Source organism: Equus quagga, chromosome 11 (genome assembly GCF_021613505.1).
Source record: "Equus quagga isolate Etosha38 chromosome 11, UCLA_HA_Equagga_1.0, whole genome shotgun sequence".
Taxonomy (NCBI): domain Eukaryota; kingdom Metazoa; phylum Chordata; class Mammalia; order Perissodactyla; family Equidae; genus Equus; species Equus quagga.
In genome coordinates this window covers 115,081,956-115,095,274 of record NC_060277.1, presented here as the reverse complement: position 1 = coordinate 115,095,274, position 13,319 = coordinate 115,081,956, and positions in this window count along the sequence as shown.

Below are 13,319 nucleotides of genomic sequence, written 5' to 3'. Positions count from 1 at the left end.
TATGTGTACCTGTGTCTGTGTGTGTGACTGTGTGTGTGTGTCTGTGTCTTTGTGCCTATGTGTCTCTGTGTGTATGTCACTATGTCTGTGTGTCTCTGTGTGTTTTTGTGTCTGTATCTGCGTCTGTGTGTGTGTGTGTGTGTGTGTCTGTATCTGCCTCTGTGTGTGTCTGTGTGTGTCTGTGTGGAAGGCCCGGGGTGCCCACCTCCCTCTCCAGGTCTTGGAGGAGACGCTCTGGAGCATCGGAGCGGTGAGGTCTTCAAGGGCCCACAGTGAGGGGCTGCCGGGCGACTGGGAAGGCCCTGGGTGCTCAGAGGCTCCAGAATCGGCATGGGAACAGGTGTCTCTCCGCTGCCCCCAACCCCACAGATCCAGCTCCCGGGCTGGGGGAGGGGACACAGGGTCACAGACGACGCAACGACAAAGGGCTCAGGCTTTGGATCCATCAGTGACAAAGGACTGTGAGACTGCAAAGGGCCGCTGCCTTTGGGAGGGGGGGGTGCAGGTTGGCACATCCCGACACTTGAGCTTTGAGGCAGAAGTGCGGGCTCTCGTGCCTGCCCGGGTGAGGACCTCCAAGGCACCCCCCACCCCCTACCCCGCCACCATCCCTCCCCTCGGCCACCCCGCCTCAGGCTCGAAGCAGGTGTTCTGGGAGGTCACAAGGGACCGGCTGGGGCAGTTTGGGCTGGGGCAGTTTGGGCCTCGCCTGTGTCCACCTTCCCCGGCTCCTCCCTTCCTGACCCCCCTGCCCCACCAGCTCCCAATTTTGTTGTTTTTATTACAAAAGAAACCCCTGCAGGTGGCCCACATGGCCCTTCGGCCTCCTCAGTGCCCCCTCCCAAGGTTGCCAAGGTCGGGCTGGATGCTGGCCCCAGCGCCTGGCCTCCCTTCTCCCCTCCGAGGCCCCTGACAACCACGAGCCCCTGTCCAGCCGAGGCGGCCCCAGAACTCCTTCTCGAGTTGCCCTGGCCCGTCACCTCTCTCTGGCCACCATAATGGCCTCTTCGGCCTGCTGGACACCATGGCTGCTCCCCTCTGGCCTTCATCTGGGGCCCCGAGGTAAACCGAGGCTCCAGTGCCCACTGCATGCAGGGACTGTGCCTGGACCCCACGCCCAGCTGGTGGTGTGCCCGGAGGTGTTGGGGAGGCCGGGATGAGGAGAGGCCAGGCCCCAGTGACCTTGCCAGCCAGTCATCCTGAAATCTAGGTCGGGGGCTCCTAGGAGCTGTCCCCACTCGTCGTCCCTCTCCCCAGTGTTCACCTGACCCCCCTGTGGCCAGGACCCAGGCTAGCCCTCACCCACATATCCTCTTTGAATCCTCCCAAAAGTGGGTGTTCAGGGGGTATCTGGCCCATTTCAGAGAAGATAAACTGAGGCAGAGAGAGGTTGAAAAGCTCGAGTTTGCCCAGGGACCCTCAGCTGAGCCAGGGCAATGGGAACCCAGTGAGCCTGACCCACTGGGACACTGGACCCAGAGACCAGTCTCTGGATGGCCAGGGTCCCCCCCTCCATTTTGGGGATGGGGAGCCCGAGGCTCCAGAGGTGAAGAGGCCTGTCCAGGGTTGCCCTCAGTCCCCTAGACTCCGTCCCTGGGCAAGGGCCCTCGCCCCGGCTTGCGTGAGGCAGGACCGGGCCAAAGGGAGTGGCGTCCTCCCCCCACAGCCATTGTTCTCCTCAAAGTGACCACCATCCTCTGGGAGGGGCGCCTGGGTCCCAGCCTCCATCTTGCCAGCTGCCTCCTGCCCTGAGCCACCGTCAAGGTCATTAGGCTCTGCAAAGTCACATTAGGTGGCATCCAACGTGGCTCGATTAAATCAGGCCACTTAGAGGGATGGTGATGGAGGGAAGGGGCCCCGGGCTGCCAGCCCTGGATGGGGCCAGGCTCCAGTCAGCAACAAAGCAGGGGCGGTGGGGGCCGGGGGACAGGTGGGCAGGGGCACAGCAAGCTGTTGCTTATCCAGGTGGTGCCTGGGCACAGAAAAGGCAGCCGGGCAGGCGGCCCCTAGCCCAGGAGCTCAGGGTGTGGTGGGGACAGACAAGCCACAGTCCCCGGTTTGGGTCATCAGGCCTGGGATGCCGAGCACAGGTGAGGTGGGACTGGAGGAGCCATGGCCCTGGGATCCAGCAAGGTGATCTGCTCCAAGTGGGGCGGGGGCTTACAAGGAGGCCGGAAAAGATCAAGAGGGGTCCCGGAGGCCCCGGGGCCTGGGTGGGGACCAGGGAAGCCACTAAGAGGGTTAAGCCTGGAACTGTGCTGTGAGTTGGCCTCGCTCAGAGCCACAAGCACATACAGATCCTTCTTGCTTCTTCCCACCACATCATGTTGCTTATTACCTTCAGTGGCTCCCCAGTGCCCCCAGGACTGAGTCCCCTCCTAGAGGGGCACAGATGGCCCACAGGCTGGTCCTGGCCTTCCTCGATGGCCCTTGCTCCCATTCTTGTCCTGCTCACTCCTTCAGCCAGCCCCAGAGCAGGTGACTGCGCTGTTCCATCTGTGCTGGTGATCTGTGGAAAAATCTGTGGCTTCTCTGAATGACGGCCTCAACCCACAGAGAGGTGGGAATTGGTGGGACCTGGGGCAAGGAAGCTGGGGCTGATTCACCACTTTTATTGGGTTGCTGGTGATGGAGTGGTGACAGCTGTTCACCTGGCATGGACTGGCCTGGGACACAGGTGGGCAGGGACACATCAGCCAAGCCTTGTCTCCAGCATTTGAGAGATACGGTGGCGAGACTAATTTTCAGGCTCGGGCATCAGCTGGCCTGAAGCCTTGAAGAAAGCTCAGGACAATCAGGGTCTGCAGTGAGATCCAGAAAGCCCCTCCTACGAACTGAATTGTGTCCGCAGCAAATTTGTATGTTGTAGTCCTAACCCCCAGTACCTCTGGATGTGACTGTATTTGGAGAGGGCGTCTTTAGAGTTAATTAAGGTAAGATGAGTTCATTAGGGTGGGCCCTGATCCAATCTGACCCGTGTCCTTAGGAGAAGGGTGATCAGGACGCAGACATGCACAGCAGGATGACCTTGCGAGGACCTGGGGAGAAGACGGCATCTGGAAGCCAAGAGAGGCCTCGGAGGGAACCAACGCCGCTGCCCCCGAGTGTCAGCACCAGACTCCAGAGCTGTGAGAATAAGCATCTGCTGTTTAGGCTGCCCCGTCTGTGGCACCTTGCTGTGGCAGCCGCAGAACGCACACAGTCACCGCAGCAGCGTTTAAAGTGTCATTTCCTAAAGCAGAGAGCAGATTGTGCCAAAAATCAGGCCCGAGATTAGATCACAGGATGCTGGAGCCGCAAAGGAGGAGACGCTCATGCTTTAGTGCATCTTCTGTGCTAGAGTCAGGGCCCTGATAGCAAAGCGCGGACCCCCCGACCCAGAGGGGACATCTGCGGGAAGTGCCAGAGACCCTGGAACCCTCCAGGCAGGCAGACGAGGCCGCGAGCCCTCGCTGGAGGACCAACCTCCCGTTCCCCAGGCCACGCAGAGGCCTCTCCTGAGGCAGGCGTCCCTCTCAGATCTGCCCGCCTCCCCTCCAGCTTCTGACCAGAACGAGGGCGAGGCTCCCCGGCCTGGGTGTGGAAGTCCCGTGCCCGCCACGGGCGGAGACGAATTATTCTCCAGGGAGCTGCCGCTGGGCAGGTGCGTACCAGCAGGACCCCGGAGCACGCGTGGAAGTGGATATGGAGGATGCTGGAGGGGAGGGCGGGATTAGGCTGGAGGGGGGGGGGTTATTGATCTGGGGCACTTTCCAGACCCTGGTGAGGACGCCTGCTGTCGGTCCTAGTGTGCTGCGGAGCGGCTCCTTGAAGCTTGGGGCTGGCAGTGGCCGGCAGTAAATAAGACGGAGCTGCCTTGGCAAAGAATTGAGGAAGAGGCGAGAAGACGCAGAGCCGAGAGGGCTAGGGTGGGGTGATTTTGCAAGATCAGAGAAGCTGCAGCTGGCAAGTTGCCCTGGGAGGGCCCAGTGGACAATAAGGAGTGCACTGCGAGAGGCCGTGGGCATCAAAGAGAAGTTCTGGGTCCTCTGTAGGCCCAGGTGGAGGGAGGATATCCCGCCAGAGCCGGTTCCCTCGTGTCTGTGGTAGGAAGGACCCCGAATGGCAGAGGTGCGGTGGGTGTGCCCGCAGAGCAGGCAGTAAGGTGGGGATGGCCCCCAGGGAGCCCCGCCCCTCGGGAGTCTAGGACATGGTGTCCTAGCGGAGTACGTTAGCTGTCTACTGCTGCGTAACAAATTACCCCCATACTTAGCAGTTTAAAACAGCAAACATTGATTATCGCACAGTTTCTATGGGTCAGGAATCTGGGTCAAGGTGCTGGCCAGGGCTAAGGGCATCTCAAGGCTTGGCTGCCGGGGACCCCCTTCCACACTCACCCACATGGCTGTCCTAGGCCTCTGGTCCCTGCCCGCTGCTGGCTGGAGACGACGGTTCCTTTCCTGGGGGGCTCTCCGTCAGGTGGCCAGCAAAACAGCAGCCAGCTTCCCTCAGAGCATGCGGAGAAGGGCAGAGTAAGATGGAAGCCACAGTCTTTATAACCCATCTTGGAGGGATGTCCCTTCACTTTTGCCACTTTCTCTTCATCAGAGACAAATCAGTAAGTCCAGTCTGTGCTCAAAGGGAGAGGACTTCACAAGTGCAGGGGTGCCGGGGGTCCATGGGGCAGCTTAGAGGCTCCACCCCAGGGAGCGATGGGTGGGCAGCCAGTGAGGGTACTGCTTGAGCTGTGTCTCCCAAAAAGATCAAGAGTGTGACCCCTCTGGGGCTGGCCCAGTGGCATAGTGGTTCAGTTTGCGCACTCCACTTTGGCAGCTTGGGGTTTGCAGGTTCGGATGCTGGGTGTGGACCTACACACCACTCAACGAGCCATGCTGTGGCGGTGTGCCACATACAAAGTAGAGGAAGATGGGCACAGATGTTAGCTCAGGACCAATCTTCCTCACCAGAAAAAAAAGAGAGAGAGAGAATGGGTGACCCGTCACTGCTATTCCAGACCCTAGCCTGATCTCCAGTAACGGCACACCGGAGTGAGGAGACCACTCAGATCTTTCCAGGGCTGTAGATAAGGGTCTGAGCTGACCCTGATACCAAGACACCCAAGGTTCCACGGGGCTTCCCTGTTGGCTGGGGGATTACAGAGGCAGAGATGGTGTCATCTTCAAAGACTTAAGACACTGACTCCTGAAAAAGTTAAGCATAAAATTGTGTGATCCAGCAACCCTGCTCCTGGGTGTCTACCCAGAAAGACTGAAAGCAGAGACTCAAACAGAGAGTTGCACATGCCCAGTCACAGCAGCGCTGCTCACAACAGGCAAAGGCGGACACAACCCCAGTGTCATCGACGGATGCTGGCTAAACAAAATGTGGTCTATTCACGCAACGGAATATTGTTCTGCCTTAAAAAGGAAGGAAATTCTGACACGTGCTACAACATGGATGAACCTTGATGACATTATGGTTCGTGGAATAATCCAGTCACAAAAGGACCAAATACTGTATGATTCCACTCACATGAGGGACCCAGGGGAGTCACATTCACGGAGACAGAAAGGAGAGCGGTGGGTGCTAGGGCCTGGGGGAGGGGCAGGGGAGGTGTTTCATGGGGACAGTGGGTCAGTTTGGGAAGATGGAAAGGCTTCTAGAGATGCATGGGGGTGATGGCTGCACAACAACGTTGACGCGCTTGATGTCACTGAACTGCCCACTGAGAAATGGTAAATTTTACTTTATTATATATTATTTATTATATTTATTATATATTTATATTACTATATTATTTATTATATTTTATCGTATCTTACCACAATAAAAACTTTTTAAAAAAAGACTTCAGCTGCAGGGCTGATGACGCCCGTCACAGCCATTTAATCCACGGGCTGACTGCCACAGACGCCAGCCGAATCGTGGACCACCGGCGGCTCAGCGAAGCGGGAGCCCAGAGCGGTGGAGCACACTCAGCAGCACAGCCTTGGGCTGCAATATGCAGGTGTGGACATTCACTGCCTTGCCCCGGGGCCATGTTACTGCTTCTGCTGTCACCAACAATCTGGAAACGTGCCACATCAGTGAAGGTATTTCTGGCTGTGAGTCGGAAACTCAGCTGAAACTGGTTGGAAGGATAAATGGATCAGAATACTAAATTTAGGGTCCAGCTTCAGGAGAGGCTTGACCAGGGCTCTGACTCCACCCCTCTGGGATTCTCTGTTCTGCCCGCCTCTATGTGTTGGCTTCATCCTCACGCTGTTGCACCAGTCTTGTTAGCTGCACGCCACATGCACACGCAGAAGCTGTAAGTGACCTGGAGTGGGTGACTCTTGAGGGACCAAGCTGCTCTTCCAGGTGCCTGGTCCCATGCTGCTTTCATTCTGCCTCATCCCGAGGAAGGAGCTATAGCAGCTGCTTGGCCAGAGCCCAGGCCGCCCTGGAAACACCCGTCGGCTCAGAGGGTGGACCTGCGCCTGCCCTGAGTCACACTGGGAACTCACGTAGGGAAAGCTCAGCCTCACAGGAATAGACAGCGGGCCCTGGAGTCCTGCTTGACCCTGACCTGGGCCCCGTGGGTCCCTCAGGAGGGGGCGGCCTGCAGAGCCCACAGTCACCAGGCCTCCAGGGACCACAGGAGTCTGGGGCTGAGCCTGGGCACTGGGCCCAGTTGTGGGAGGTGGGACCCCCCTAGGGTGTGGGGTACCCGCAGAGATCTACTCACCCCCCCGCCGTCACCCCTGCGGCCAGGTGTGGCCCCTGCAGTGGCCCTGGGTGGCAGTGCCGGCAATGGTGGCTGGTCCTCCAATTCCCCTCGTGGGGCAATCTCAGCGTCGGGGTGCTGGGGAGAAGGGAGCCCCAGGGGGTCCTGGGCTTTCTGGCAACCCTCAGGAGGCCTAGAGCTGTCACCTAAGAATAAAGCCACACCCAGTTGGCTCCCCCGGGGACAGGGGAGGACCCAGTCGCAGGCAGGGCAGGAGGGGTGGGTTGGAAGCTGAAGGGGGTGGTGCAGAGACCCAGGGGGGCCATGCTGGAAACCTGGCCAGGCCGCTCTCAGCACCCCTCCCGCCCTGCGCCCAGCCCCCCAGGCCTGGGTAGGAGCGTCCCTGCGGCCCTCCTCTCCCTCGGGCCCTCCCACGTCCCGCCCAAGCCTCAGGACCACACTCCGGAAATCGTTCACCAAAGGCAGCTGCACACTCTGCTCCTCGCTCCGCCGGGGCCTCTCCCTGACTGTCCCCGGCGGAAGGCTGGACAGACAGAACTCCTGGCTGGACAGACCGGCCCCGTCCTTTGCCCCCAGTGTGCGCTCAGACTGAATGAAATGGCTGCGCTCTGCGCTCTGTCAGTCTGCTCCCCTCGGGCCCATCACCTGTCACTGCTGTGACCCCTCGCTGCGCCCCTGCACCCTGCCCGCCCCCTCCTCTGGCCGGTGACCCTCCATCGCTCAGGCTCCAGTGGCCACGTCCTCTCGGCGCTGTCCGCCTGCACCCGCCTCGGGGGCTGCCCTGTGCAGGGGCTGGTGAAGCTGGCGGCCCGCGGCCCCAGGGACCGCCCGCGCCCTCCCCGGCTGCCTGGGCTCCGGGAGCTGCGGCCGGGGCAGACGTGCCCCGGGACCCGAGTTCTAGGCTCCCCAGGCGACACCCTTCCCCAAGCCCCGGGGTTTCTCCTCTGCCGCGTCTCAGACCGGATCCGGGCCTGGAGCTTTGCAGGCGTGTTCTCCAGACCATTGTTGTTCTGGCCAAACCTGGAAAACATTTCACCGACTTTTTCTTTGTTCGCTCCCCGTTCACCCTGGAAGGCCAGGTCCTCACCAGCCCAGCCCAGAGTCCGGCAGCACCGCCCCGGCCCACCCTTCTCACCCACCCGCCCTGCCGCCCCAGCCCTCCTGGCCGGCACTGTCACGTGGCTGCCACCCAGCGGCCACTCAGGGAGTGACGGGCCTTTCCTAGGGCTGCTGGCCTGCTAGGCGACCCACCCACCCTGGCGGCTTCTCCCCTCCATACTCCCCTCACCTGCTCACTCATTCATTTGTTCACTTAGCAAACACAGTGAGCTCCGCCAAGCCAGGCCTGGGGGCGCCACTTGGCTAGAGGGACACAGCCAGAGAAAACACCCCCAGCCCTGCTCCTCATGGGGCCAGCTTTCCCGCAGGGACCCAGACAAGACACATATAATTTTAAAACGACTGGGCAGTTGGCAGGTTTTTGGGACAGCGGAAGGAGGGGTTATTTCTGTCCCAGTCTCACGGATCCTCCTTGCCACGCACATTCTGGGCCGCCAAGACCTTACTTCTTCAGGGTGGTGGACTCCCCAGAGCAAGTCACCAGTGGACTGTGGCTGTCCCCTCGGGGGTCACCCCCTCCTCTAGGCCCTCCATTCTTAACACAGCTGCAAGGACTGTCCTTTTATCCTTGCACCTTTATCGAGACATAGTTCAAATACCGTATAACTCTCATTGAAGTGCACAGTCCTGTGGATTTTAGCATTTTTTTTATTTTTAAATTTTTTTTTGAGGAAGATCAACCCCGAGCTATCATCTGCTGCCAATCCTCCTCTTTCTGCTGAGGAAGACTGGCCCTGAGCTAACATCTGTGCCCATCTTCCTCTACTTTATATGTGGGACGCCTGCCATAGCATGGCGTGCCAAGCGGTGCCACGTCCGCACCCGGGGTCTGAACTGGCGAACCTCGGGCCGCCGAAGTGGGACGTGCGCAGGTAACCGGCTGTTGTGAGTTAGGGCTGCTATGAATCCCAGCGTACAGCTTTTTGTGTGGACACGTTTTATTTCTCTTGGGTATAAACCTAGGAGAGAAATCGCCGGGTCAGATGTTAACTGTGTTCAATCGTCTGAGGAACTGCCTGCAAGCGGAATCCTGTCAGTACCCACACCCGACCAGTCCCGGCCTCAGGGAGACCCACTGACGCCTCCTGCCCGGGCAGCCCCGCCCCCACCGGGGGCCTCTGCCCGCTGGCCTCCTCGCTGGGCCACCTTTTCTGCTGGGAGCCCTCCTGCCTTCCTCCTGTCCTGCCTTCAGACCTTGGCCCCGGCAGGCTCCCGCACTCCCTTCCTGAGTGGCTCCCGGGGTGTTTGTGCGATCAGAGGCCAGGTCTGAGGCCCCAGGAGAGCGAATACTCTGTGTTTTAAAGCGCATAATAGATGGTTCAGATAGTTCGGTGAAAGAACAAGTCCTTTGAGCAGGAAAGGATCCGGAGCTCTTTAAATTTCTAAAGGGGGTTGAGATGGGCAGAGCTCTCTTTTGCCGCTTTTCTGTTACCAGCACCTTGGTTTTCCTTTGGGGACTCTCTCCTGACTCCTAGGCTAGGGGAAGCTGGGAACCCAGGCGTGGCCGGCCGGCCTGTGCTGGGCAGCTGAAGTTGACTCAGGAAGGCAAATGGTTCAGGTGGGGTCAGTGAGAGGTCATCCAGGTCTTTGCTACCCCCTCTCCACGGGCAATCCGAGCTGGTCAATGTGGCCAGGATTTAAGGAGAGGTTGCCTGGGAATGAAGCCATTTGGAAGAAAGCTGTGCTGAGACAGGAAAAGAGAAATGAGTGAAGCAACTGGATCGAGCCATGCCGGAAGCCCAACACCAAGCTTTTGCAGATATATGAGCCAACACATCTCCTCTTGCACAAGTCAGTTTGAACTGTTTCTGTACCATGTAATCGAGGACACCTGGTTAATGCAGGGTCTGTGGCCCACAAAAGATGAATGATCTTAGCCCATTTTTCTATCAGGTTGCTCTTTTCCTAGTATGGTAATTTGTAGGAGCAATTAGTACGTTAGGAACTTTTTATCACATACTTTGCAAATGTTTTCTCTGGTCTGGTATTTGCGTGCGTGTTTGTGTGTGTATTTGTTTACAGAATTTTGGGCCATGCATAATTTAAGAAATTGTGATATTATCGAATGTCTATCTTTCTTCCTGTAATTTATGGGATTTAATTTTTTTCTATCTTTTTAGGGAGATGCCCTTTATCAGATCAAGGAATTGCTCTTCTACCCCTAGCTTACTAAGAGATTATGTAAAAATCACAAATGAGGGGCCGGCCCCGCGACCAAGTCGTTAAGTCTGCACGCTTCACTTCGGCGGCCCAGGGTTTCGCCAGTTCGAATCCTGGGTGCAGACGCGGCACCACTTGTCAGGCCATGCTGAGGTGGCATCCCACAGGCCACAGCTAGAAGGACCCACAACTAAAAATACACAACTATGTACCAGAGGGCATAATGAGTATTAAATTGTATCAAGTGCTCTTTCTGCAGCTGTTGAAATGATTGCGGATTTTTTTCCCTCCTTTAATGTGTGATGGGGCATACATTCATCAGTTTCCTGACATTAAAATCCTGCTACAAGGGGCTGGCCCAGTGGCGCAGTGGTTAAGTTTGCATGCTCCGCTTTGGTGGCCTGGGGTTCACCGGTTCAGACCTCAGGTGTGGACCTATGTACCGCTTGTCAAGCCATGCTGTGGCAGGCGTCCCACTTATAAAATAGAGGAAGATGGGCACAGATGTTAGCTCAGGGCTAATCTTCCTCAAAAAAAAAAAAACAATCCTGCTATAAGCTCAAAGTGGCCACAAGGTCTCTTGATGTCAGTTTATTAACAGTTTATTTAGGCTTTCTGCAACTACAGCCTTGAATTAGATGAGTCTATTAATTTTCATTTTGGAGTGGAGATCATGCTAGCTGTGAGGGTTTTAAGATAGGGATTTCTCTGTCCCATGAACGTTTAGTAAAACTTCACCTGTGAAACCAGGTGTGAATTTTGGTAAGAAATAATGTGGATGTAAACAAAGACTGCCTGCGTGAGGACCGGCAGAGGCGGTGTGCTCAGGGCTTCCGAGCAGGGAGACAGAGGAGGGCGACAGCGTCACGGTGAGGAAGGGCGGGCTCAGGTGTGCCCCAGGAGAGGCTGGGGAAACTGCGGGCGGCTAACTAGAGGGGGTGCAACCTATGCCATTGGTTAGCGGGGCATGCCTGACCTTCTCTGGTTGGCCGAGTCCCAAGTGGAGGCGGAAATTAGGGAAGCTGGCAGCTGTTGACCGAGTCCTGGCCGTTTGGGGCGGGTCGCTGCACGGGTTGCTGGCCAGAGTCCCGTTGTCATATGTAGCCATTGTCCGGTCGCATATTCAGTCTCTCTCTATTCTTCCAGAACATTATCCGCTTCATCTTACCTTTCAAATGGATTGGCATCAAGTTGTTTGTAATATTCCCTTATAATTTTAGCCTCTAATATTGGTTTTGTCTGTTCTCTCACTCACGTCTCCTCTTTTTTCTCGGCTGGTCATTTGCGTATTTGATGCGTCTTTTTACAGAACCAGTTTTGAGTCTTGTGCATCAGGTTCTGTTTCATTAGCGTCTGTTCTCGTCTTTAGCATTTCCTCCCTCCGTCTCCCCTGGGTTCGCTCTGTTCTGTTTGTAGCTGCTGTGTCAAATGCTTAGCGACGTTTTCAGCCCTTTCGGCTCCGCAATGAACGCGTTTCAGGCCGTGGTCTGCCCTCTCCCCGGTGCTTCTGCTGCGTCCACAAACGCGGGCCGTGTGCTTTCACCTCCGGTCAGTTCTAAACTTTTCATGTTTTCAGTTGTGATTGTCTCTTGGGCAGCTGAATTACTTAGAAGTGTACATTTTAGTTTCTAAGCACATGGAATTCTTTTTTTAAAAAACAATAACTTTCTTTTTATACTGAAAAGTTTACTTCGAGGAGGACTTTTTCCTTTTGTAGATTCCTTGAGATTTTCTGCATAGACGGTCATGTCGTCTGCAGATTGAGGCAGTTTTATTTCCTCCTTTCCACGTGTGCCTGTTGCGTATTTTCTTGCCCTCTTGCGCTGGCTAGCACGTCCAAGACCACGTTGAATAGGGGTGGTGAGAGGGACGTCCCTGCCTTGCTCTGATCTCGAGTGCAATGTTAGCGACAGGCTTCTGTAGATGTTCTTTATCCTGTGGAGGAAGTTCCCCTCCATTCCAGTTTTCTGAGTTTTCTTTTTTTTTAATCGTAAATAGGTGTTGAATTTTGTCAAATGCTTTTTCTTTCTCTGTCGATAGGATCGTGTGATTTTTCTTCTTTAGCCAATGGATTACATTGATTTTTCAAATATTGAACCCGCCTTGGATCCCTGGAATAAGCCCCACTTGGTTATGTGTATAATTCTTCTCATATGTTGCCAAACTCTATTTGCTAATATTTTGTGAAGAATTTTTGCATCTATATTTATGAGGGACGTTTGTCTGTAGTTCTCTTATTTTGTGTTCTCTTGGCCTGCTTATGGCATCTGGGCAATACTAGCCTCATAAAGGAATTGGCACGTGTCACCTCCTATTTCCTGGAAGAGAGTGTGCAAAATTCTCCTTTAAACGTGAGGTAGAATTCTCCAGGGAAACGATCCAGCCTGGAGATTTCTTTCTTTGGGAGTTTTAAAATTCTGACTTTGACGTCCTCACTAGTCCAGGCTGGTCAGGGGTCTAGTTCACGGAGGAGGGTGGGGGTAGCGCGTGCGTCTCCACAGTTGCCCCACTTCATCTAAGGGGGCAAATGTATGTGTGTAGAGCTGTTCATCACATTCTCGCCGCAGCCTTTGGTGACTGCAGGGTCTGTAATATCATCCGCTGTTGTCTGTCTTGCTAGAAGTTTGTCATTTTATTGATCTTTTCAAAAAAAGAAATGCTTTTTGTTTCTTTGATTTTCTCTATTATTAGTCTGTTTAAAATTTCATTGATTCGGGGCTGGCCCGGTGGTGCAGTGGTTAAGTGCTCACCTTCTGCTTTTGGGGGCCCAGGGTTCACCGGTTCAGATCCCGGGTGTGGACATGGCACTGCTTGGCAAGCCACGCTGTGGCAGGCGTCCCACATATAAAGTAGAGGAAGATGGGCACAGATGTTAGCTCAGGGCCAGTCTTCCTCAAAAGAAAAATTTCATTTGTTCCTGCTCTCTAATTTCCTCTCCTTCTGCTTGCTGAGGGTTTATTTTTGCTCTTCTTTTTCCAGTTCTTAAGGTGGAATCTGATATTTTTTATTTGACAGCTTCCTTCTTTTCTTTCTTTCTTTCTTTTTTTTTGTGAGGCAGATTGGCCCTGAGCTAGCATCTGTTGCCAATCTTCCTCTGATTCATGAGGGATACCACCACAGCGTGGCTTGATGAACAGCTCTAGGTTCCTGCCCGGGATCCGAACCTGCAAACCCCTGGCTGCTGAAACAGAACACACGAACTTAACCACTATGCCATGGGCCGGCCCCCGTCTTTCCTAATATAAGTACTTAATGCTATAAATTCCCCCAGTCCTGCGTTTGTGGCAGCCCGACTTCTGTGCTGCACTTTCACTTTCACTCGTGTCCGTGTTTT